This window comes from Mastomys coucha, unplaced genomic scaffold (assembly GCF_008632895.1).
Source record: "Mastomys coucha isolate ucsf_1 unplaced genomic scaffold, UCSF_Mcou_1 pScaffold7, whole genome shotgun sequence".
NCBI classification, from domain to species: Eukaryota; Metazoa; Chordata; class Mammalia; order Rodentia; family Muridae; genus Mastomys; species Mastomys coucha.
The window spans coordinates 53,317,670-53,339,604 of NW_022196913.1; the positions used below are offsets into that span (position 1 = coordinate 53,317,670).

Here is a 21,935-nt window from a genome sequence, read left to right on the forward strand (position 1 = left end):
AAAAAAAAAAAAAAAAGGACAGAATCTAGAATCACCTAGGAGACCAGCTTCCTGGAATGTGTGTGAGAGATTATCTACCTTAGCTTAGCTGAAGTGGGAAGACACACTTGACTGTGGGCAGCACTGCTCCATTGGCTGGGGTTCCCGACGGAATAAAAAGGTAGAAAGAAGCTAAGTAACAGTATTTATCACTTTCTGCTGCTGGATCAAAGATGCACTGTGGTCAGCCCCCTCAAGCTCCCGATACAAGCCATGGCAGACTGTATCCCCTAGAACCGTAAGCTGAAAGAAACCCTTTCTCCTTTAAGTTGTTTCTTGATGGTATTTTGTCACGGAAGTGAAGACAGTTTAATCTAATCTACAGTGGGCTCATCTACCTCTGTGAGACAGGATTCTGGGAAGAGGTCCATGCAAGACTGATTAAAAAAAAAAAAAAAAAAAAAGCTTCTTAAGGCGTGTATCAAGGAACCCTCCGGTTCTCAGAGTTCTTAGCCTAATCTAAGAAAAGACCTAGTGCCTATGAATGGACTTCCTCTTCCTTAGTTCCACAAACTTCTGTCCTACATGGAGGAGCCCAGGCCCCAGGGACCAGGCAGTGCTCTTTAAAGCACAGGGTATATTGCAGCTGCCATCTCTGCCCAAGCCTGGGGTGGCACAGACTACTTTTCAGCTAGTGTTGGCTCGATGAAATGCTGAAGTTGGGTAGGCATCCATGCAGAGAGATCAATGCTATCTTCCAGATTTGCATAGTTCCCAAGTAGCCTGTCATGAGATCTGTTTCGTAAGGGAAGACTCTTGCCACTCAGTGACACAATGACTGGAACCCCTCCCTAATAGACTACAACCTACAGTCACTTGCCACTCACTGCCACAATGACTGCAATCCCTCCCTAATAGACCACAACCTACAGGCATTTGCTAGGGAGAGTTTTTCCTCTGTTTACTGTTAGCTTGACCATAAAGCTAGACCAGAAAAAAAAATGAGAGCTGGGGTGGAGGGAGAGGACAGAACAGGGGAGGGGGTATCACGAAAGCCACTTCAGAGCCAGAAGGCTATTGAACTGATTCTGTCTCACGAGTCCCCAGCTGTGCAGAAAGCAGGTCACCTTCAGAGTGAGATCTGTTCATCATGCAGTCTACAGGGCTTTCATGCAGGAGAGATCCTCTGCCCTGACTTCCACGCAAGTTTAAGTTCACATGCCATTAGCAGCCCGAAGAGACATGGGCCAGTATGAAGTGGGCTGTCCAGAGAGCTTAAGACAACATTAACTTCCTAGGAAAGCAAACTTAAAGCAATATTAGCTTTCTTTCTCAGAAAGTGAAATGTCTTAAAAAGACAGAAATAGCTTTATAAATATAATATATATAGCAAACATAATATTTAATAATAGAATTAAGTAGTTAGCAAGTGACTAAGTTGTGTATGTATATCTGTATGTCTGTGTGTGTGAGTGTGTGTGTGTGTGTGTGTGTGTGTGTGTGTGTTTGAGACAGGATCTCACTATATAACTCAGACTGGCTTGCAATGTAGCTCAAGTTGGTCTCAAAACTCATAGCAATCTACCGCCTTGGCCTCCTGAGTGCTGAGATGGTAGGCATGAGGCACCATGCCTAGCTACATTTCACCTGTACATACACACATAACAGTTTAATATATTTGTAGAGTTTTCACAGTGTTCCTTTGAAGGTATACCTCCCTATCTTCTTGTACAGTATAGCTGAACAGTGCTTCAAGGATGTTTTCTGAAGTATCAGCATTCTAAAGTTATACGCCAACATTAATTTCCTATAATGGCTTCTAAAACCTTATTATCTGCATTTTATTGCTATGAAAACTAAGATGTGGAGCATTTAAATGACTAATCAAGTGACAGAATTGGAAATAGCACCTAATATTTTATCCTACCTACTAAATCACAGTGCCGAACAAGGCCTGTCTCTTTGTACACTGACCTGCTTCTGGGGAATACTGAAGTCCTCACCACGGCCTATTAGGAGTCTACAATTCCTCAGCACCTATTAGATTTTTGTCAGCTAATTTCATTCATTATAGAAATGTAATGGGTGGCCCGCCCGTGGTGACAACAGCTTCATGTCACTGAAAAGAAAAAAATATATATGTATATAGAAATGTAATGGGACTTCAGACTTTAGGAAGTCAAACTACATTTAAATTTAGGAGAGAACAGAAAAATGTATAGCAGAACATCTAATATTAATATTTTAAATGTCCTGAATTATAGCAAAGAAGGTAATAATGATGTCTAGGAGGACTTAGGTTATACATAACGTGTTCAGAATATATGACCCTATTGTCTGAACATTCCTCTGCTTTAACCTTCCTCCCCTCCTCTCCCTCCCCCTCCCAAACACTGTTCTCTGCCTTGTGTCTATTTCCACCTATACGCTGTTTCTCTCCCCTACTAATTCTAAAGGGAGTGGGTGACCTTCCTACCTCTGTCTTTCTGCATCTGGAACAGTGCCTTGCTCACCTGAGCTGCTCAGTGGAAGCAGACTGTCCAGCAGAAGCGCGACTGCCTGCCCTGTTGTTGGATCCCTGATTAGAAGCCCTGTAAAGGATGGGGGCCTTAGGAGAGCTGAGTATAGTGAAAACAGAACGTCTAACATTCTAAAATCACAAGGTAGGTCACTAGCTGTAGAGATGCTTCCATTGGCAGGAAACAAAATCAAGCTAAGCACAAGTCTTTCCTTCAGTTTCCACTGTGCCAGTGAAGAGGAATGTCCATGGAGTCCTCGTCAGGCCAAAGACTGCCTAGATAAGAAACGTCTCGAGCAGTGCTTGCTTTAACTATGCCGGGAATCCCTTCCCAGTGAATTCTACTTAAAGAAAAATCTGTTCATTGTGGAGCAAGCAGAGAGTCCCCCAAAAGGAGAAGGCACCATTTGCTACTGAAGAAATGAAGTAATAAGATTCTGATGTCTGTGTCTAGACTAAACCTCAAAGTAGCTTTTTACCATCACATGCATATGACATCTATAAAATAGGTTTATTCACATAAGTGCACAGTTGCGGACAGTCCAGCTTCCAAAAGTCAGGATGTATATTAATAGCCTGTATCAGAGTTACTGAAGGGTTAATTCTGGGAAAAGCCTCTACCTCACACCCATGGAGTCAGGAAGCTGGGGAGTCAATGTTTAATCAATCAATAGGCATTTGTTTTATGATATAAGATTTACACTGCCTGGAGTAAGTGGAAGAATGAAGAGGAAGAAGAGAATCTGTCAGTAGCAAAATTACTTCTTGTTAGCTTTGCTCCTGTCAACTCAGTTCAGCCGGGTACACGTTCATCTTTTCTATGACTTAAATGAGGCAATAGAAAGTGATTATGTTAACCCTCTGTGGATTTCTCAAAGAGCCTCATCTCAACCAGACAATTTAGGCCACATTCACCATGAGCTGTCAGAGTTCTGTCTCAAAATATGATCGAATAATTGGCCAGCGACTTTGTAGGCTCCATCAAATCCACCAGCTATGTAAAGTCCTGTGGTTCTAAATTCTCTTTCTCTCACCAGCACCTCCACCCTGGGTTTACTGTCTAGGTCTAGGGGCACTGTGGTAGAATGCAAATAATACGAAACTTTAGATACAAATAAACTTCATTTAAATTCTAATCCTATGTATTGCCTGTGTGAGCCCCTGGGCAGTATGCTAACCTCCAGAAGATTTCTTTAACTGAAAGAGGGTAGCAGCCTTCGTCTACCCTCACAGAGCTGTTGCTAGGATTAAATGAGATCACACGTCAGATATACCTGAGAAGTGATGGCCTTCAAGTCATGTTCACCCCTCTCTCCCTCTCTTTCCCTCTCCCTTTCCTCTCCCTCTCCCACTCCCTCCACCCCTCCCTCCCTCTCTCTCCCTCTCTCCCTCTCTGTATGTGTGTGTATGTCTGTCTCTGTGTGTCTGTCTGTCTCTCTCTCTCTGCACTAGAATGCAAGGTTTCATTGATATTGATACATTCCCTGAGCATATTCATTCACAAGGCCAAAGCATGACATTCAAGAAGCAATCCAACACTTTTCATTGCTTAGAAGAACTAGTTTAAAAGGCGGAGAAAAGACAAGCAAGTTTAGTTGATCGCCAGAAGGAAAGATATGTATTAACCGGACAGGTCATATCATATAATCTATCCTATATAGTACATACATGAAGAGGTTTTTTTCCTTGCATGTGAGTAAAGGATATTCTCGGGGGCACACACTCTTCTGACTGGCTGCAGGGGGTTGGGAGGGGTAGACAGAAAGCCTCCTTAGCCAGCTCCCATTTTACCACCAGTGTGCTTGCTCCCACACAATGAAAGCCTTCTGAAGGGTCTCCAGCCTCCCATACACTCAGTGATGGCTGCCTACAGTACACAGAAGACCAGAAAAATCTAAAGCAGTGGCTCTCAGCCTTCCTGATGCTGCAGCCCTTTAATACAGTCCCTTACACTGCAGTAACCCCCCAACCACATAGTTCATAATTCATACTTCATAATTGTAATTTTGCTACTATTATAACTTGTAATGTAAGTATCTGATATGCCCACAGGTTGAGAACTGCTGATCTAGCACTTTCATCATGTTTAAGTTCCTAGATCTGCACCAAGCAGTCTCTAGTAACAAATAGCAACGGTTCTCATGGTCACAAGGTTTATTAAATTTAATTGGAAAGTCATAATGTCTATGTTAATGAGACACAGTGTGAGGCTCTGATATATATATATATGTACATATGTGTGTATATACATATATGAATATATGTACACACACATATGTATATATATACATCACATCTATGTATACACATACACACAATCCAGAATCCAGAATGATCAAATCAGATTAGCCTGCCATCACTTTGCTTCTGTTTTTTGTAGAGATATACTTGAAATGCATTCTCTCAGCTGTTTTGCAATATACAATTCCCAATTCCTGTTCAGCTCAGGGCTGTGTAGGCAGCCACTAGAATGAATCATGAAGTAAGCAGGGACTAATGAATATTAAATAAAATCTCCTTCCTTAAGAACATTGAACGTGGTTTCACAACCCAAACCATTGTTCAGCCACCTCATCTGCCTCTGGTTGTCTTAGTCCCAACTCCCTGACTGCTGGTTGCCAAACCATGGGGCAAATCCATCACCCAACCTGTACCTTCAACCTGCTCCTCTCATCTGACATGCTTTGTAGCACAATAAGAAATTTCTTCAGTATTAAGAAACCAGAATAGAGATTCTATACTGTTTGATGATTCTTTTGCTGTGAAGGTCCCACAAGAATGTCCTTTAAGCATGTACTGGCATGAAATCAAATGCATCTAGGCAGAACAGAGTGGATTTCATTCCTCTAAGGGAAGCAAAGGCCAAACAGAGGATAGCCAATAACATCATTAGAACACACAATCCAAGAAATATCTTATTTATTTCTCTTTAACTCAATATAAGTTAAAGTCTGAGTACCTTCTCCTTGTGGCTAGAAAAGTCGAATCCAGTCTCCTCTGGAGCTGGGGAGCTCCAACAAAGCAGGATCTTATTCAGCACTAATCCTGGAGAGACCCCACTGACCACTGGGGAGCACCTAGACCAACCACAATCACCAGTGGTGCCAGGGCTTTGGGCTACAGCAGCTCAGTTCACTTTGGGTCTTTTTGTGCGGAGGCTTTAACTCTACTCTATCCCTTGGCACACTTGAACTTCCCTGCTTCTGAAGTGAGCCAGGAAGGCATCCTGTGTCGGTGTGTACCTCCAGTAGGTGAGTGAGACTCGAAATGGGTTCTGCACTATAGATGAATTCAATCAGCCCCACCCTCTTCATGGAGGACGCGTGAGCCACCTGCCTCCTCCATCTTGAGGATTCTCCCTTCCTCTCTGAAGTTATATGATCTCACGAGACAAAATTCAAATTTCAGTTAGAAATGGAAGCCCAGAAGTGAGTTGAAGAGACAAGCAGAACATGTTATAAGCAAACAATGATGAGTGTTGTCCTTGACTTCCTGGCCTGGGAATGGAACAGGAATGGGAACCCGAGTCGGGGCACAATATCTCCAGGGACACTGTCAAATGTCAGAACTGAGAGACAACCATGGGTGCTTCAGGAGTATGCTTCCCCACCCATCCCTTTAGTGATTCTGGGCAGAGATTTGTGGCTTCTCCAGTGTAGGAATGAATGACATGGAATACGGAAGATGAGTTATTGTAACAGACACTAGACCATCGTCCTTTAAGCCTAAAGTCTAACTGGTTGTTCAGAAAGAAGTCATCCTGTCATTAGCCAAAGGCATAGTCCAGGTATAGTCCTGATGCTCCGGCACAGGGCCCTGGGGAAGCAAGGGTGTCGAGGGTCAGTATGCATGCTCACCACCTGCTTGAAGGAGCCCTGTGATGACTGATCTGGTCAACATAAGCAGACCTAGAATCAAGTGGGAGAGTTGCCTTTGGGTAAGTCTGTGAGGGATTATCTAGACTGAGTTAGCCTCTGGGCATTCTTGGGAAGTCTCACTTAGATTGGGTTAACTGAGGTGAGAAGACCCATCTTAACTGTGGGCAGTGCCATTCCACAGGCTGGGACCCTTGTCTGAATGAAAAAGAGGAGGCTCGGAAGGATAGCATTCACTCATTACTTCCTGCTGACTGCAGGAAGGTGGGCAGTCACCTACAGCTCCTGACGCTGACTCCCCACTATAATGAATTACACCCTCAAGCTGAGAAGAAAAAGAAGCAGAAAAACCCTCTTTCCCCTCTTGGGCAGTTTCTAGAGGGCATTTTAGCAAAGAAACAGGAAAGGTACTTTATATCAACAACCCAGCAGAAAAGGGTAGCTCAGCTTTACGAGGCATGCAGCTGACAAGTGACAGAGGAAGACCCCGGCACTGTTCTGTCAGGAGCCTCGAATCTCCACATACAAAGACCCCACTGCTGGGAGTTCTAGAGCATTTCCTGTGAGCTGGGGTTAGAGAAGAAATTTTGGTTACATGTATAAACAAGGGTAAAATCCTTCCCTGCATATCCAAGGACACACATGATCTGTTTACATGACAAGGTATCTTAGCCTGGTGCCTCTGTGATTCAACTTCAGGCAATAGTTATGGGAAGCAGAAGCAATAATTAACAAATTCATTCATTAAATTACCACACACAGTCACTCCTCTATAAATGTTTGTTGTTGCTGATGATGATAATTAAAATCCCTTTTATAGATGGGCTGTGGCAGGTAGCTATGTTATACTAAGTCCTTGTGGCTTGATGACAACCACATTATGTATAAATATTGACTAAGGCTGAGCCTCACACAGACAAATGAAACTCAAGTTTATAATCTCCTACTCTCTAGTAAATGAGAAACTGGGGCCTCTGTTTGAACAAGCAACTACTGGTATTGGAGGTAGAAGTAGAGACATGGTCCTAAATATATATATACTACAACCATTTTTCCATATTTTACAGGCAAACTTGCATAAGACTTCTAATATTTCTTCTTCATTCATTATCTCTTGGGATTTCTAATGGTGAAGGTCTTTTTGGTGTTCGGTCTCCACAGGGTACCAAGAGGAAGCCAGTATCACAAGAGCTTCTAGAAGGCTCAATGAGAAATGCCTATGTGCCTTCTTACCAATTCCTTAAATGATTCTGGGCAGGGGCTCGCATGCCTTGAAGAACAAAGGTGAAGTCTATGGGGTAGAAAAGATGGAAGAGCCAATAAACAGAAGTAGAAATCTACAAACACAAGACCATTCATCTTTGACTCTAAAACGCACTGCATACTTGTAAAGAAGTCACTTCAATGCTGCCCACTAGATTCCCCTTACAGATGAAGTTTATCAGGTCTTCCTTTGGGAGCCATCCCATTCAGGTAGGATGCTGTGCTTGCTTTGAAGTGGAAGGACAGACAAAGAGGAAGGAAGACAGAGGGAGATGCTGAGACTTGGTTACTCTTTCTAGACAAGGCATTATGGGAAGAGATGAGAAAGGTTAAGGAAGCCAGTTCTACTGTCAAGATCCCCTTTTTCCTTACAATATGAATAGAACTTTAGAAATTTCTAGCAAGTTATGGGGTGCATCAGAGACAGGAGGTCTGTGAGATAGGAAACCCTTCATCAGTGGAGAAGGCCCTGGTGAGTCTTCTGACATCTCTTCTTCAGTGGCATGACAATCAAGTGCTTTAGTGCAAGAATGGGAACAGGGACCCGGAAAGGCTGGGTTAGAACCTCTCTCAGGTAGAGGCTCTATGAAAAATAAAAAATGACCCAAACTAGTGGTAGATTCCAACACACCAGTCCTACAAAGCCAGCGGGATTCCAAGATTTCTCCAGGATCACCAGGCTGAGAAGCAGGAAGTCATTCTGTTTAAAAGACAATGTGGATATAGACAGGTTTCAGCTCCAGTAGTTCATGTGGGAGAAGAAGAAAGCCAAGGAGAAGAGACCTGAAAGGAGAGGAGCTCGGGGGCCATTTTGTGAGGAGATGGAGAACGAATGGTTGTGTGGTTCCTTGCTGTTGTAGCTCTGGTGTCCTGGAGTAGGCCTGCAGTAAGAGAGGCAATCTCTTCTCCCTCTCCTTCGTCTTGTGAGATATTTTTGATCTTCAGATACATTTTCAACTTTGCGAGAAACCTCATCATCAAAGGAGATGGCTAGCAATGTTACCAATAAGACAGATCCTCCATCCATGAATTCCTGTGTATTCATTGGGAATCTCAACACTCTGGTGGTCAAGAAGTCTGATGTGGTGGCCGTCTTTTCAAAGTACAGCAAAACTGTGGGATGCTCTGTGCATAAAGCCTTTGCCTTTGTCCAGTATGTTAATGAAAGAAATGCCCGAGCTGCTGTAGCTGGAGAGGATGGCAGAATGATTGCTGGCCAGATTTTAGATATTAACCTGGCTACAGAGCCAAAAGTGAACCGAGGAAAAGCAGGTGTGAAACGATCTGCAGCAGAGATGTACGGTTCCTCATTTGACTTGGACTATGACTTTCAACGGGATTATTATGACAGGATGTACAGTTACCCAGCACATGTTCCTCCTCCTCCTATTGCTTGAACTGTGGTACCTTCCAAATGCCAGTGTGTGTCTGGGAACACATCATGAAGAGGGAAAAGTGGATTCAATTCGAAGAGTTGGACAACAGGGATCTTCTTCCAAGTCAGGAAAGTCGAAAGGGAATGACCTTCAGGCTGTTAAAAAGGAGCTGACTCACATAAAACAAAAAGTGGATTCTCTTCTAGAAAGCCTGGAAAAAAATTGAAAAAGAACAAAGCAAACAAGCAGTAGAGATGAAGAATGAAAAGTCTGAAGAGGAGCAGAGCAGTGCCTCTGTGAAGAAAGATGAGACTAATGTGAAGATGGAGTCTGAGGCAGGTGCAGATGACTCTGCTGAGGAGGGTGACCTGCTGGATGATGATGATAATGAAGATCAGGGGGGATGACCAGCTGGAGTTGAAGGATGAAGAAAAGGAGCCTGAGGAAGAAGATGACAGAGACAGCACCAATGGGGAGGATGACTCTTAAGCACATAGTAGAGCTTAGAAATCTTATCCCATTATTCATTTAACTGGGTGCTTGTGAGAGATCAAAGCAACACCAGATCATCTCCCCTAGAATCTTCTGCACATTCTTACTGTTCTCCCTCCTTATCCTTCCCGTGTTCATTAATTCATAATTGCCCTGCACCTAGCTACATTTTCACTTCCTTTGATGTTCCTTAGTAGTTTTGTTAAGTGTTTTGCTTTAATTTTGATACCTCTTTGGCTTAACAATAAAAAGCTGTATGGTTTCTATCAAAGAGAGGTAGAGAGAGAGAGAGAGAGAGAGAGAGAGAGAGAGAGCTGAAAGACCCAAGGAGATTTTTAGCTAAATTACACCCCAGACTGAAGCAATGGAATGTCAATAACAGGTGGTGTCCCCTCCATTATGCATCCATCCCATGCCCAGCTCTGCCAACAATAGACTGGGACGAGCTAACAGATAATGACCCATGAGCAAATATGCAGCTCAAGTCCAGAAGTTCCAGGTAGGCTCTAAATCAGATGTGCGTGTACATGGAAATGTCTAGGCCCAGGAAGAAACTGCTGCTACTGATTTCCAGAAGATAAAACTTCACTCTTGCCATATTGCTTTGTATTACACTGTGCTGTGTATTTTGTTTAACATCTAGTAGACTTGCTGTAGCTAAATGTCAGGACCCTTTTGTCATCTCCTCTTACCCACCCATCCCCCACTCCGGCATGTGTCAGCAGAGTTTGCCTGTCCCAGTCAGGGCAGAGCCAGGAATGAGATGTCTGCTGTGTGAGACAAGGCCAAGAGATGAGACAAGACTCAGAGTGGAGAGAAGTCCATAGGTGAAGGGAGGCAGGAAAATAATCTGAGACAGAGGTCCTCTGAAAGCCCAGCAGAGGCAGCCATGCGGTGGCTACAAAAACAAAGAAGGAAGATGCCTGTGTCTGGCAGGAAGGACAGCAAATAGAGCACGGGACAGAGTAGAGAAGCCACTTCCTGTTATCCACCCACGGGGAAGTATGAGTTGCCGTGGATTTGGATACCAGAGAGATAAAGACCTGAACTACACATCTTACACAAAGCCCATGTATGTATGTGTGTATGTGTGTGTGTGTGTGTGTGTATTTGTGTGTGTGTGTCCATGTGTGTCTGTGTCTGTGTGCCTGTGTGTATGTTTGTGTGTATGCCTGTGTGTGTCTGTGCCTGCCGAGTGTCTGTGTGTATGCCTGTGTATGTCTGTGTGCCAGTGTCTGTGTGTGTGTGAATGTATGTCTGTGTGTGTCTGTGTGTCTATGTCTGTGTGCACATGTACACATATTTCAAGGGAAAAAAAAAAAGATTGAGAATACCAGGAAAAATGGCTCCTAAGAAATCTCCTGGACATGGCCACAGTTTCACTCCTTCCAGCATGAAAGACGTGGATATAAGATGAGACAAAACATATTTATTCCCTCTCAACCTTGCACGGTGACACATGCCAGCTCTCCTCAGGCTGAGGCAAACTCACTTGTCTGAGGCCATTCTGAGTTACATATCAAGACCCAGTCTCAAAGACTAACCTTATTCTTTAGTTTTGCCTTAGAGCAATTACTTAGCCGTAGCTAAGTGATATTTAATCCAAACTTTTAAAATATTTTTATCCTTAACTGACACATAGTAACTGTTCAACTTTTTGCATATGATGTGACATTTTAGCCCATGTTTTCTGTGTGTAGAGATCATATTGAGGTAAGTGACAACTCAGACATTATTTTCTGTCAACTCAGACATTATTTTCAAACCTTTGGTTAAAGCCAAAATATAGGGCTGGTAAGATGGCTCAGTGGGTAAGAGCGCTGACTGCCCTTCTGAAGGTCATGAGTTCAAATCCCAGCAACCACATGGTGGCTCACAACCACCCAACGCCCTCTTCTGGTGCCTTTGATGTGACTAGAGGTCCTAAAGTCAATTACCAACAACCAGATGAAGCCTCACAACCATCTGTACAGCTACAGTGTGTACTCATATACATAAAATAAATAAATCTTAAAAAAAACCAGGATATAAGATATATACATATACACATATAATAGAAGATAATTTAGACAGATATTCTGGTCATTCTGGTCAATAGGCCATGGCTAAAGTAACTGTAATTGTCTTTTTTATTTTACATGTATGAATGTTGTACCTATGTGTGTATATGTGTACCATATGTGTGCTTGATGCCCACAAAGGCCAAAAGAGAGTATCAGGCTCCTGGAACTGCCGCTGTACACTCTTGTGGGCCACCCTGTAGGTGCTGAGGATTGAACTGGGGCCCTCTACAAGAACAAGTGCTCATACCCACTGAACCATCTCTCCAGCATCATCATAGCTACTTTAAATCTTACTTAATGTGTGTATGTATGCATGTGTCTTCAACAGCCATGCTTTCCACAAATTAACTAGTTGGAAAATGGGATGGCGGTAAGGTGGGCTGGAAACAAACACACCAACAATCTTGGGCTCCTGGGACAGTGCTCCCCAAACTTATCACTAAGAACTAGGTCACAGGTAGGTTTCTAAAGCTCATAACCTGATCCAGTGTTTTATTTTCACTACCTCCATCCAAGAAAGGCTCTTCACCCCCAGCTCCTTGCTTCTGAACCTTTACAGCAGGAGCAAATATTGAGGAACAGCACGCCTGGGGCTAAGGAGAAGGCACAGTCATCATCGAGAAGGCTAAGGAGGTGGCACAGTCATCATCGAGAGGCCTGCTGCAAAGCACTGGGAGCCTGGGCTCAGATCTCCAGCCCCTGTGTAAAAGCCAGGCTGGGTAGAGGGCTCAGATCTCCAGCCCCTGTGTAAAAGCCAGGCTGGGTAGATCTTTCTGGGCTTGCCAGCTGGCTAGTGTTGCTGAACCCACAAGCTCCAGGTTCACTGTGAGACCGTCCCATGCTGGAGCTGGTTGTGGTGATACTCGCCAGTAAGGGTTTACAGAAAGAGGCCAGAGGATCCACCTAGGCTATGTATGTACATGTTTAAGGGCAGGCGCGGTGGTGCATACCTTTTATCCAGCACTCTGAGTTTGAGGTCAGCCTGGTATACAGAATAGAGTGAGTTCCAGGACAGCCAGTGCTACACAGAGAAACCCTATCTCAAAGAATGAATGAATGAATGAATGAATGAATGAATAATACAGTAGAAAGTGAATGAGGAAGATATACAGAGACACACAGAGACATAGATATAAACACACACACATACACGGAGCAAGAAAGCCATCAAATGTAGAAAAAAAACATCTTTGCATAGCAGCATATTCACATGTTCATGGTGAGCATCAACTGCTAAGGATATAACTTCACCCAACCCTCTTCCCCCAAAAGAATTAGATAATCTGGGGAGTGGGGTGAGTTAAGGAGACTCACAGATTAAAATTGTGTCTTCATAATAAACGTGTCCATTTGTCCACTCTCATGTCAAACTGAAAACCTTTAACAATTTAAATTCTCTTAAGAAAAAACAGTACTGTGTATTAATTGTTTGAATACTGGGGGAGCGCCATGGCTGTAGGGACTCATGCTTTCTAGTGCTGTACCTTCGAAAAGAGAACAAAACACAATGTCCTCAGATAAATTGTGGGTTTTCCTCTAGCTTTGCTGGAAAATTCTTAAGGACGCAGTGCCATCTCCTGGACAGGAGCAGAATGAGCATCCAACAGGCTTGTTCCCCAGCTTGTTTGTAGCCTCATCTAAGCGGGTAATAAAAAGAGCTTTGCCTCTTCTCTTTCCTATTACTATAGCCCACATGACATTGATACATTTTTTTAAATGAATCAAATTACTATAAAAAAACCACAATACTTATGCAAAATTGCTCTGAAAGTCCATTTCAACAATAAACAAATTCTCCAAGGGAAGAAAGTCACCATGAACAGGTCTACTCAGATTTTTAAAATCTCACACACTCTGTAACTCTTACAGAACCTGATTTAAAAAAAAAAAAAAAAAAAAAAACTTGGCAGAAGCCCAACTTGTTTCTTTCCCTCTGTAGTTTTGCTGTTGCTGATGCTGTCAGTCTCACTGTATAAATAAGTTCAAGTTGGCCTAGCAAGTCTTGAATTTTTTCAGTGTATTTTAATATTATAAAAAGCCATCAGCACATTGCAATTTTTTAGTATTTTGAGAGGGCCTTGCTGTGAAGCCAAAGTGCCCTTGGCTTGATGATTCTTCTGCCTCTGCTGCCCACTGTTGACAATCACAGTACCTGGTTTAAAACAGTCCTGTTCACCGAGTTCTGTTCACAGAGTACACTCACTCTGGGCAGAAACTCTACAGAGAATCCCTATCTCACAACAAACCCCCAAAGCTGTTAGTAGGTCTATCTTTTGTTCCCCAGTACTTGGGATGAGCTGTCCTGGTCCCGCAGTCAAAACTGGTCAGCCACTAACACCTGCTTACAACACTGCTGTTCTGGGTTTCCTCTGCTTGCATCCTCTACCAGGGCTGCAGGGCTGTGGGAGGGAGCAAGTCCTGAATGTCTTTGCAAATGAGATAAACACGGGAGAAGGAAGGAAGTTCAATTTCTTTAACTAACTGGCACTTTTTTTGTCGTTCTCCCCCAGGAAGTTGCTTAGACACCTACAAGTATCTACTTCAATGCCAGTATGTCACATTGTGTCACCGAAGGTTCCCAAAGAGGTAGCGTGACAGATAGGGTAGAGGCAGGTGAGAACGCTGGAGCTGCCTCCCATCCTGCAAAGCTCTGCCTGCCTGCTAGCAGCTAACTTTCTGCCCCGTCTGCAAAGCTAACAGATGAGCATCTTTCCAATGGCCACAGCATCGCGTCAAGAACGACTTCAGAAAAGAATACAAAGAAAATGAAGAGAGAGAAACAAGGAGAGCGTTGTTTTCTCTTAGAAATCTGGTTTGGAGTTAGGGAGCTCCTCATGAAAAAAAAAATTGGTACCAGTGATTATCTGGATCTGCAAATGCTAAATTGATTCACTGTCCCGCAGACACCCAGGGGCTGAATATCAAGGAACAAATGCATTAATCATGGCAGCGCCTGGGTGCCCAGCACATAAAGGCTGCTGCTTCCAGCAGCGTGGATCACAGGAACCTTTCCACAAACCACACACTCTCCCAAGTAGCTCTCTGAAGTGCCGTTACTGACCGTGTGTGGTGGGAGGACGGGGCAGCATCTGACATTCCCTGAAACACGAATTGAGAAACGTATTTACAGTTAGCCCTTGTATAAAGGGGGTGGAGGGTAGAGAATCTTCCTGCCAGAGTCATTATAGATGAAACAAACACATGGACACTGAAATACACATGTACTCGTGCACACGTGCGCACGCACACACGCACACACCCTCACACACACAAAAGCTTTCAGGGAGAAACAGAAAATAATGTTTTGCAATTACAGCCCACAGCTGCTGTGGTTCTAATGTGCGCTTGCTACACAGGTGCGGCCATTATAACAATGAATAGCACGCATTAAAGGTACCATCCATAGGGGTAATAATACTAGGGTTGAAAAGGTATTTTCATTTGCAGCCTGATGTTAGGCAGAAAATAAAATAAGGCATTTCACAGCCAGCCTGATGGCTCAGCTGCCACACGGGAGGCCCAAGCCTGGGATGAATATAGGACTCTTATGTGTGGATCTCTCAGCGGGAACCTGGCCATGGCTCCTACTCAAGAGGCTACCAAATCTCTTCCTATTCTTTAAAATAGTGAATAAATAAAAACCCTTCTGATCATGAATTAGGGAAACGGAGGCTCTTAGTAGCTCACAAAATTAGTAGGATCAGTCTGCTCGACACTTAGTAGAAATATTTTTTTTAAATGGAAAAAAAAAAATCCAAGAGTTGGGGGACTCGAATGGCTTCGGTGGGGAAGCAGCTGGGTGGAAGACGTGGCTTTGAAACAACTCCCGGAGACCTGTCTGGGTCTTGCCCACATGACTTTTTCACGGCCCCAAAAGAATGTTCTGGCCACTGCCAGCTGGAAAACGTGAGGCTCCAGATTCCACACACCTAGATGTTCTCTCACCCCTTCCGAAAGCCCGGCAAGGGGGGAGGCAGTACTTCATCTCATTTACTTACTCCAACTTTCGAGATCAATAAACTCTTCACTCTCAGTGGGGGGGAAAAAAAAGAAAAAAATCACCTTCAGACAAGCAATCCACTCAATGCCTAACGACGGTCTCAGCAGGAGAAGCTGGGCAGGAAGCCTTGAACCAGGTACACAGTCAAAAGGCAAAGGAGCAGCCACGAGTGTGCTCAGCTCGGTGAACTGGAAACCCTCAGAGCCCCCACCCACCGTCTGCAAAGTGAGGCCAGTCACATTTGCTGCAGAGCATTTCGGTGGGGCTCACGAGTGCGCTAGGCATTAATGGAACAAGGTCACATATTACTACGGGAGCTCCATCCTAACTTTCTGGAGAGGGTTCCTGTATGCTGTTCAAAGGCACTGGGCCAGAAAACAGAAAGGGGTATTAGAAAAGAAGAACACAAAGTACAGTTGGCCTTCCATACTTGTGAGTTCCACATCGGAGGATTCAACCAATCACAGTGGAAAACATCCTCAAAAAATGTGCATCTGTGATGAACGGGCGTAGACATAGTCTCTTGGCATTATCACCTAAACAATCCAGAGCGGTGACTGTTTATACAGTATTTGTGGTGAGCTGGGTATTAGAAGTAATCTGTGGATATATAAGAAGGTGTGTGTGAGTTACAAACAAATACTGCATCCCTTTAAAGAAGGGACTCGAGCGTCAGACATCTGATCTGCTCCAACAGGATGTGCTATGCATTTCTCAATGCCACAACCAGCCTCAGCCCAAGATTCTTAGGAAGACATTTAAAATGTTTAGGACTCGGCAGGAAAATTGATTTCGTACTGTCTATCATTAACAGAGACGCAGGCAAACGATAAAACAGAAAATAGTGCCATGGTGTGGTGTGAATTTTAAAAGCTGAAGGGTCCATCGGACACAGGTGGATGTTGGCACGGTGCAGGTGGTCCGGGCATGCTTCCCCAGAGCCCAGGTGGTGAGCCGCCCACACCTCGGAAGTGTGGAAGCTCACTACCCTGGCAAAGAGATGAGGGGCATGCAGGCCTCGCCAGGATGAAAGCCATCCTAGGGAAGTGAGCTAGGCTCCCATTTAGTAAGAAAGGCAGGAACACAGCCCTTTGTAGAGGGGCCTTAAAAGTATGGAGAGGATTCAAATTAATTTGAAACTTCACAGGAAACCTGCATAATGAAAACAAAACTCAATTGCAGTGCTGGCTGGCACACTCTGGGTCTGGAAGAACTCACGCAGCAGAGCTCTGGATCGCTGCAGCCCACTGGGAAGACAGGGAAAACAGCCACAATCACTGGAGAGCGTGGCACTGATGAGAAGGGAGATAGGAGAAGGACCAGGAACTGTGGTGGTGAGGAAGGGTCTTACCGTAGGCCGACGCTTGGGCTCCCAACGCCTGGGCTCCCAACGCCTGGGCTCCCAACGCCTGCGCTCTGTCGCCTAATGTAGTGGTTTGAAGGAAAATAGTCCTCAGGGAGTGGCACTTATTAGGAGGTGTGGCCTTGTCGAGGTGGGTGTGGCCTTTCGAGGTGGGTGTGGCCTTGTTGAAGGAGTGGGCTTTGAGGTTTCTGATACTCAAGCCAGACCCATTGTCTGTGTGTGTCTCTTTCTCTGCCGCTGCCTGCTGATTTAGATCTAATACCTCTCCTTGCACCATGCCTGGCTGCCTCCTGCCATGCTTCCCGCCATAATGATAATGGACTAAACCTCTGACCCTGTAAGCCAGTGCCAGGTAAAGATTTTCCTTTTTAAGAGTTGCTGCAGTCATGATGTCTCTTCATAGCAATAGAAATCCTAAGACAGAAGTTGGTACCAGGAGCTGGAGTATTGCTGGCCATGCTCCTGTTTGGAGGAATGTGGGCTTTGAGACTTCGGATTAGGAAAGCAGTGTGATGCTTTAAGCAAGGCTTCGTGGCCATCCTAGTAGCAGCATGGGAGACAGTGGTGCTGAGGGCGATTTGAACTGTGGGGGCCTGGCTCAAGAGGTCTCAGGGGAAAAGAATAATATATGCCCTACAGATCATTCTTGTGATGTTTTGGTGAAGAATATGGCTGATTCTGCTCTTGTCCAAAATTTAAAAAAAGAATCTGCCTGAGGTAAAATTGAAGAGTTCTAGATTAACAGCTTTGGCAGAGATTTCCAGACAGCCTAGCTTTGCCTGTGTTGCTTGCTTAATAGTCACCACACTTATGCAGATCTATAATGAAAAGGAGCAAGCTGAGGAGGGGACGATACAAAATGTCCATTCTAAGGAGAAAGGGGGCACCAGGAAGTGTAAACAGAGTAAAGAAAAACCTGATGCCAGGTGGAATAAAGGGAGCGGTGACCTCAGAGCAAGGCCCTGCGCAGCTAAAGCTGACAACTTGTGAAAAGGAACTAAAGAAACACTTAGGGCCGGGCATGGTGGTGCACACCCTTAATCCCAGCACCCAGAAGGCAGAAGATGGCAGATCTCTGAGTTTGAGGCCACTTACTACAGAATGAGTTCCAAGACAGCCAAGCTTAAGCAGTGAAGGAAAGCAGCAAAATCAGAAAGCTGGCGAAAATGTTATTGATCAGGGGGATCATGGTCCAGCCCAGCAAGCAGCAGAACATGGCAACTTAAGCCATCTGGTTCTGGCTTTAGAGTCAAAGATAGAACAAAGGGCTTATGAAATCTCTCTCCACAGCTAAGGGAAGCCACTTAGGCCAGGCATGTTCCTGCATGGAGGCCCAGAGAACCCATTGTGTGAAGCTATGAAGGTGAAATCTGGATTTCCTTGGAGACCTCAAGATTTTGGAGATGCCAGAGTCATGATAAACTTCCAGAGGAGCACTGCTAATGGAGTAAAACCAGCCCACGAGAAAGAAGTGTGCTGCAGTCTACAAAGCTGAGAGGAGTTGGAGATCTGAAGAGGCTTTGACTTAGGTATGGAGATGCAGAGTTGGTGTGCCTTGCTGGTTGTCAGTCTGTCTTTTGTCCAGTACTTCTTCCTTCTCCCTTCTAGAAGAGCAATGTATATTCTATACCATTGTTTATTGGAAGTATCAAATCTGCTTCTTTTAAATTTTGATTTTACAGGAGATTACAGTTAAGAGATTGCCACGGATCTCAAAAAAGGCTTTGGACTTTTAAACAGTGTAAAAACAGTTACAGACTATGGGGAATTTTTGAAGTTTCTGCATTTATGATCTGTTTACAAGCTTATGGGGACCAGGCAATGGAATGTGATGGTTTGAATGAAAATGGCCCCCATAGGCTCATAGGGAGTGATACTATTGAGAGGTGTGGCCTTGTTGGAGGAAGTATGTCACTTCGGAGGTGAGGGGTTGAGGTTTCAGATGCTCACGCAAGGCCCAGTGTCTCTCTCTTTTCCTGGTGCCTCCCTACCCAGTTGCAGAATTCTCAGCTACCTCTCCAGTACCATGTCTACCTGTGTGCCACCATGCTTCCCATGATGACACTGGACTAGACTACTGAACCTATAAGGCAGTTCCAGTTAAATGTTTTCCTTTATAAGAGTTGCTGTAGTCATGGTGTCTGTGACATACCACACACACACACACACACACACAAATGCACTAGCACTAATCCATGGAGAACACATCAGACCCCTCGGCTGAAGAAGCAGGGACAGGAGCATCTTTCCTGGTGGTGAGATCACAGCAAAGTGCTCATCAGAGGGAAAAGGGAGACAAGGATGTCATAAGAAGACTTGCAAGGCTGCCTAATCCAGAGTGCGGGAGGAGGCACAGGGTTGAGATAAAATTCTAAAAGGCATTCCATTTTACTCTCAGGCTACTCAAGGGAGCCAGCTGCTCTGTCCTGAAGACATCCATATGGCAACAGGCCTTAGGGGTGAGCCCAGAAGGACAGCCTCTACCTAGTTAGCAGTCAGCTCACGTGGCCCTGCATGGCTCCTTGATTAAAGCCTCATGAGAAACCCTGAACTACCAAGCAGAGATAGAGTTGTTTTGTTTTGTTTCCTGAGACCGGGTCTCTCTATTATGTAGTGCTAGCTATCTTGGAACTCACTATGTAGTTCCAGGCTGGTCTTCGGAGATCTGTCTTTGCCTCTGCAGTGCTGGGATTAAGGGGTGTGCTACCATAAGCAGCAGAGGTGTGTTTCTGACCCTTGGAAACTGCAGTAGACAAATGTGTGTTATTTTAAGACACTTAGTACTAATTTATTAAAGATAGTTAATATACCTGGTACCATGATATGCCAAGAAATGTGAACAAGGTCATTTAGTCATTCCCCAGTAAGTGCAGGATTCCCAAAAGATCTCAAAGTCCACAGATCCTCTAGTGTCCTGTATAGAATAGATAGTGTTTTTACATACCCTACCCATATCCTAGATGCTTTAAATGTCTGCGTGTGGCTTGTAATATCTAATACAATGTAAATGTGTGTTACTTAAAGAATAATGGCAAGAAAAATCTACACAGCTATATTCAGACATAACCATGGCAGGTCTAACAGCATCTTCAATCTGATTGAATGTGGAACTTGAAGTCGTGAGAAGCCAACTTAAGGGACTATTATAGTTTAGATGTAAAATGTCTCCCATGGACTTACATGTCTAAACACTTGCTCTCCAGCTGGTGGTTCTGTTTCAGAGGTGTGGCCTGGCCAGGAGGAAAGGCATTTTTAGGGGGCCATTTCTGAGGCTTACGACTCAGCCCCTCTTCTGGCTCCATCTCTGTTCCTTGATCTTCCTGATGTGGGTGGACTGCCTCACACTTCTGTACCCATAGCCCAGAGCTGCTGCTTCTGCTGTTCCTCCTCACCACAGCACGCTGTGCCCTCAGAGCATGAGCCAAAATAAGTCCTTCCTTCCTTAAGTTGCTTATGATCAAATATTCTGTCTTGGCTATGAAACAAGGAGCAACTCCACGTAGACACACACACCATGTGGGAACCATTACCAAGAAAAACACATGCTTGGACAAGCAGGGACTGAGATTACAGGCATGCACCAATCATGCCCGGATCCATTGGCTATTTTTTTCCAACAGCAATGACAGGTAAACAAGGGAATCTTTTTCCTCACAATACAAAACTTAGCTGATATTTCTTAACCACTTCTGCATACAAACCCAACTTACTTGACAAAAAAAATTGATGACAAGGGAATTTTGCATCCCTCATCTTTCTTGCCATTGTTATGCTCTTGAGACGACGATACAACTCACATTGATTGGGTGTTAATCCCCTGATCTTTCTGCCTCCATTTCCTAAGTACTGGGTGCCACTGTACCTGGCATCCCCTTGTTGTAAAAGTGTGAGTAGATGTCTGAACTCTTTATCATTTACAAGTGCCTAAAATTAATACATTTTGACACTTGGGGGATGATGCTGTCAGAAAGTTTAAAGAAAGATAATTTGTCCTTCCACAAGCTTCTATGGTAGAAACTGTTATCTATTCATTTTCTCTGCCTACTGATGCAGTTTTCTTTCTGTTCCCTGTAAGAACATTTGAAATACAGCACAGAAGTGTGCAGATGCTGTTAATTTGGTATGGCTGTAACCAGAAGCTACATGGTTTCCTTTAAAAACCACCATTACAGTCTGGGGAGATCACACAGTGGCTAAGTGCTTGCCACACAAGCGTAAGGACCAGGGTTCAGATCCACAAAGCTGACATTAATGCTAGATAAGTATGGTGGCCTACATGTAATTCTAGCCTTTGACCCTTTCCTCGCTAGTGACCAACAATATTGACATGAAATAAAACACATAAGCAGATCAATATAAGCAACAGCGTTGTGCTAGTAATAAAAATAGCTCCCGACAAAGAAGAACCAAGCACTAACAGATTTTCTGATGAGTCTGCTAGACCCTGGATCCTCCTCCTGCCTCTGCCTCCAAAGTGCTGAAATTATAGATGTGTGCCACCATACCCAGCTGCAACAATTTATTAGATATTTCTTAGGGAACTAACATGGAGTTTGGGGTGTTCAAGAGGCAGGAAATTCCATGGACTGTATACGTGCATTAGAATGTCACACTGTCAGGCTTATCCAACCTGTGGCAGTATGTAGCCCAATGCATCTGTAGACTATGAACTTGTGTCACGGTGTTAAAAAATTGGACAACACTGTGTGTTAACCCGTAAGTATGTGCACACTATTAAGTGTCAGCAATGAAAGGAATGTTGAATTAAAAAGGTGTTAGCCTCAAAGTATTATCCCCCACATGTTTATTAACCATTGTGGGTTTACAGTGAAATAAGTATATTTGTTGAAGTAGGTATAGCACACAAAGACAGTACCACACAATGTCACTTATGTGAAGAATGTAAAGGATGTCCCCATATCCACCAACATCCTAGAAGCACTAATTGGACCCAGTTGTTGTGGTGGAGACACAAAGGGAGGGAGAAATAAAGAGTAAGATCATGA

At 44.1% G+C, this 21,935-nt stretch overlaps 1 long non-coding RNA gene and 1 pseudogene across 1 annotated transcript; both read left to right on the forward strand.

Moving 5' to 3' along the window:
• Positions 1-79: 79 nt before the first annotated feature.
• Positions 80-14,443, forward strand: LOC116081801. The gene is made up of 2 exons (XR_004115002.1): positions 80-277; positions 14,077-14,443. It is a non-coding gene; the product is annotated as an uncharacterized LOC116081801 (long non-coding RNA).
• Positions 8,622-9,500, forward strand: LOC116081800 (annotated as a pseudogene).
• Positions 14,444-21,935: the final 7,492 nt, after the last annotated feature.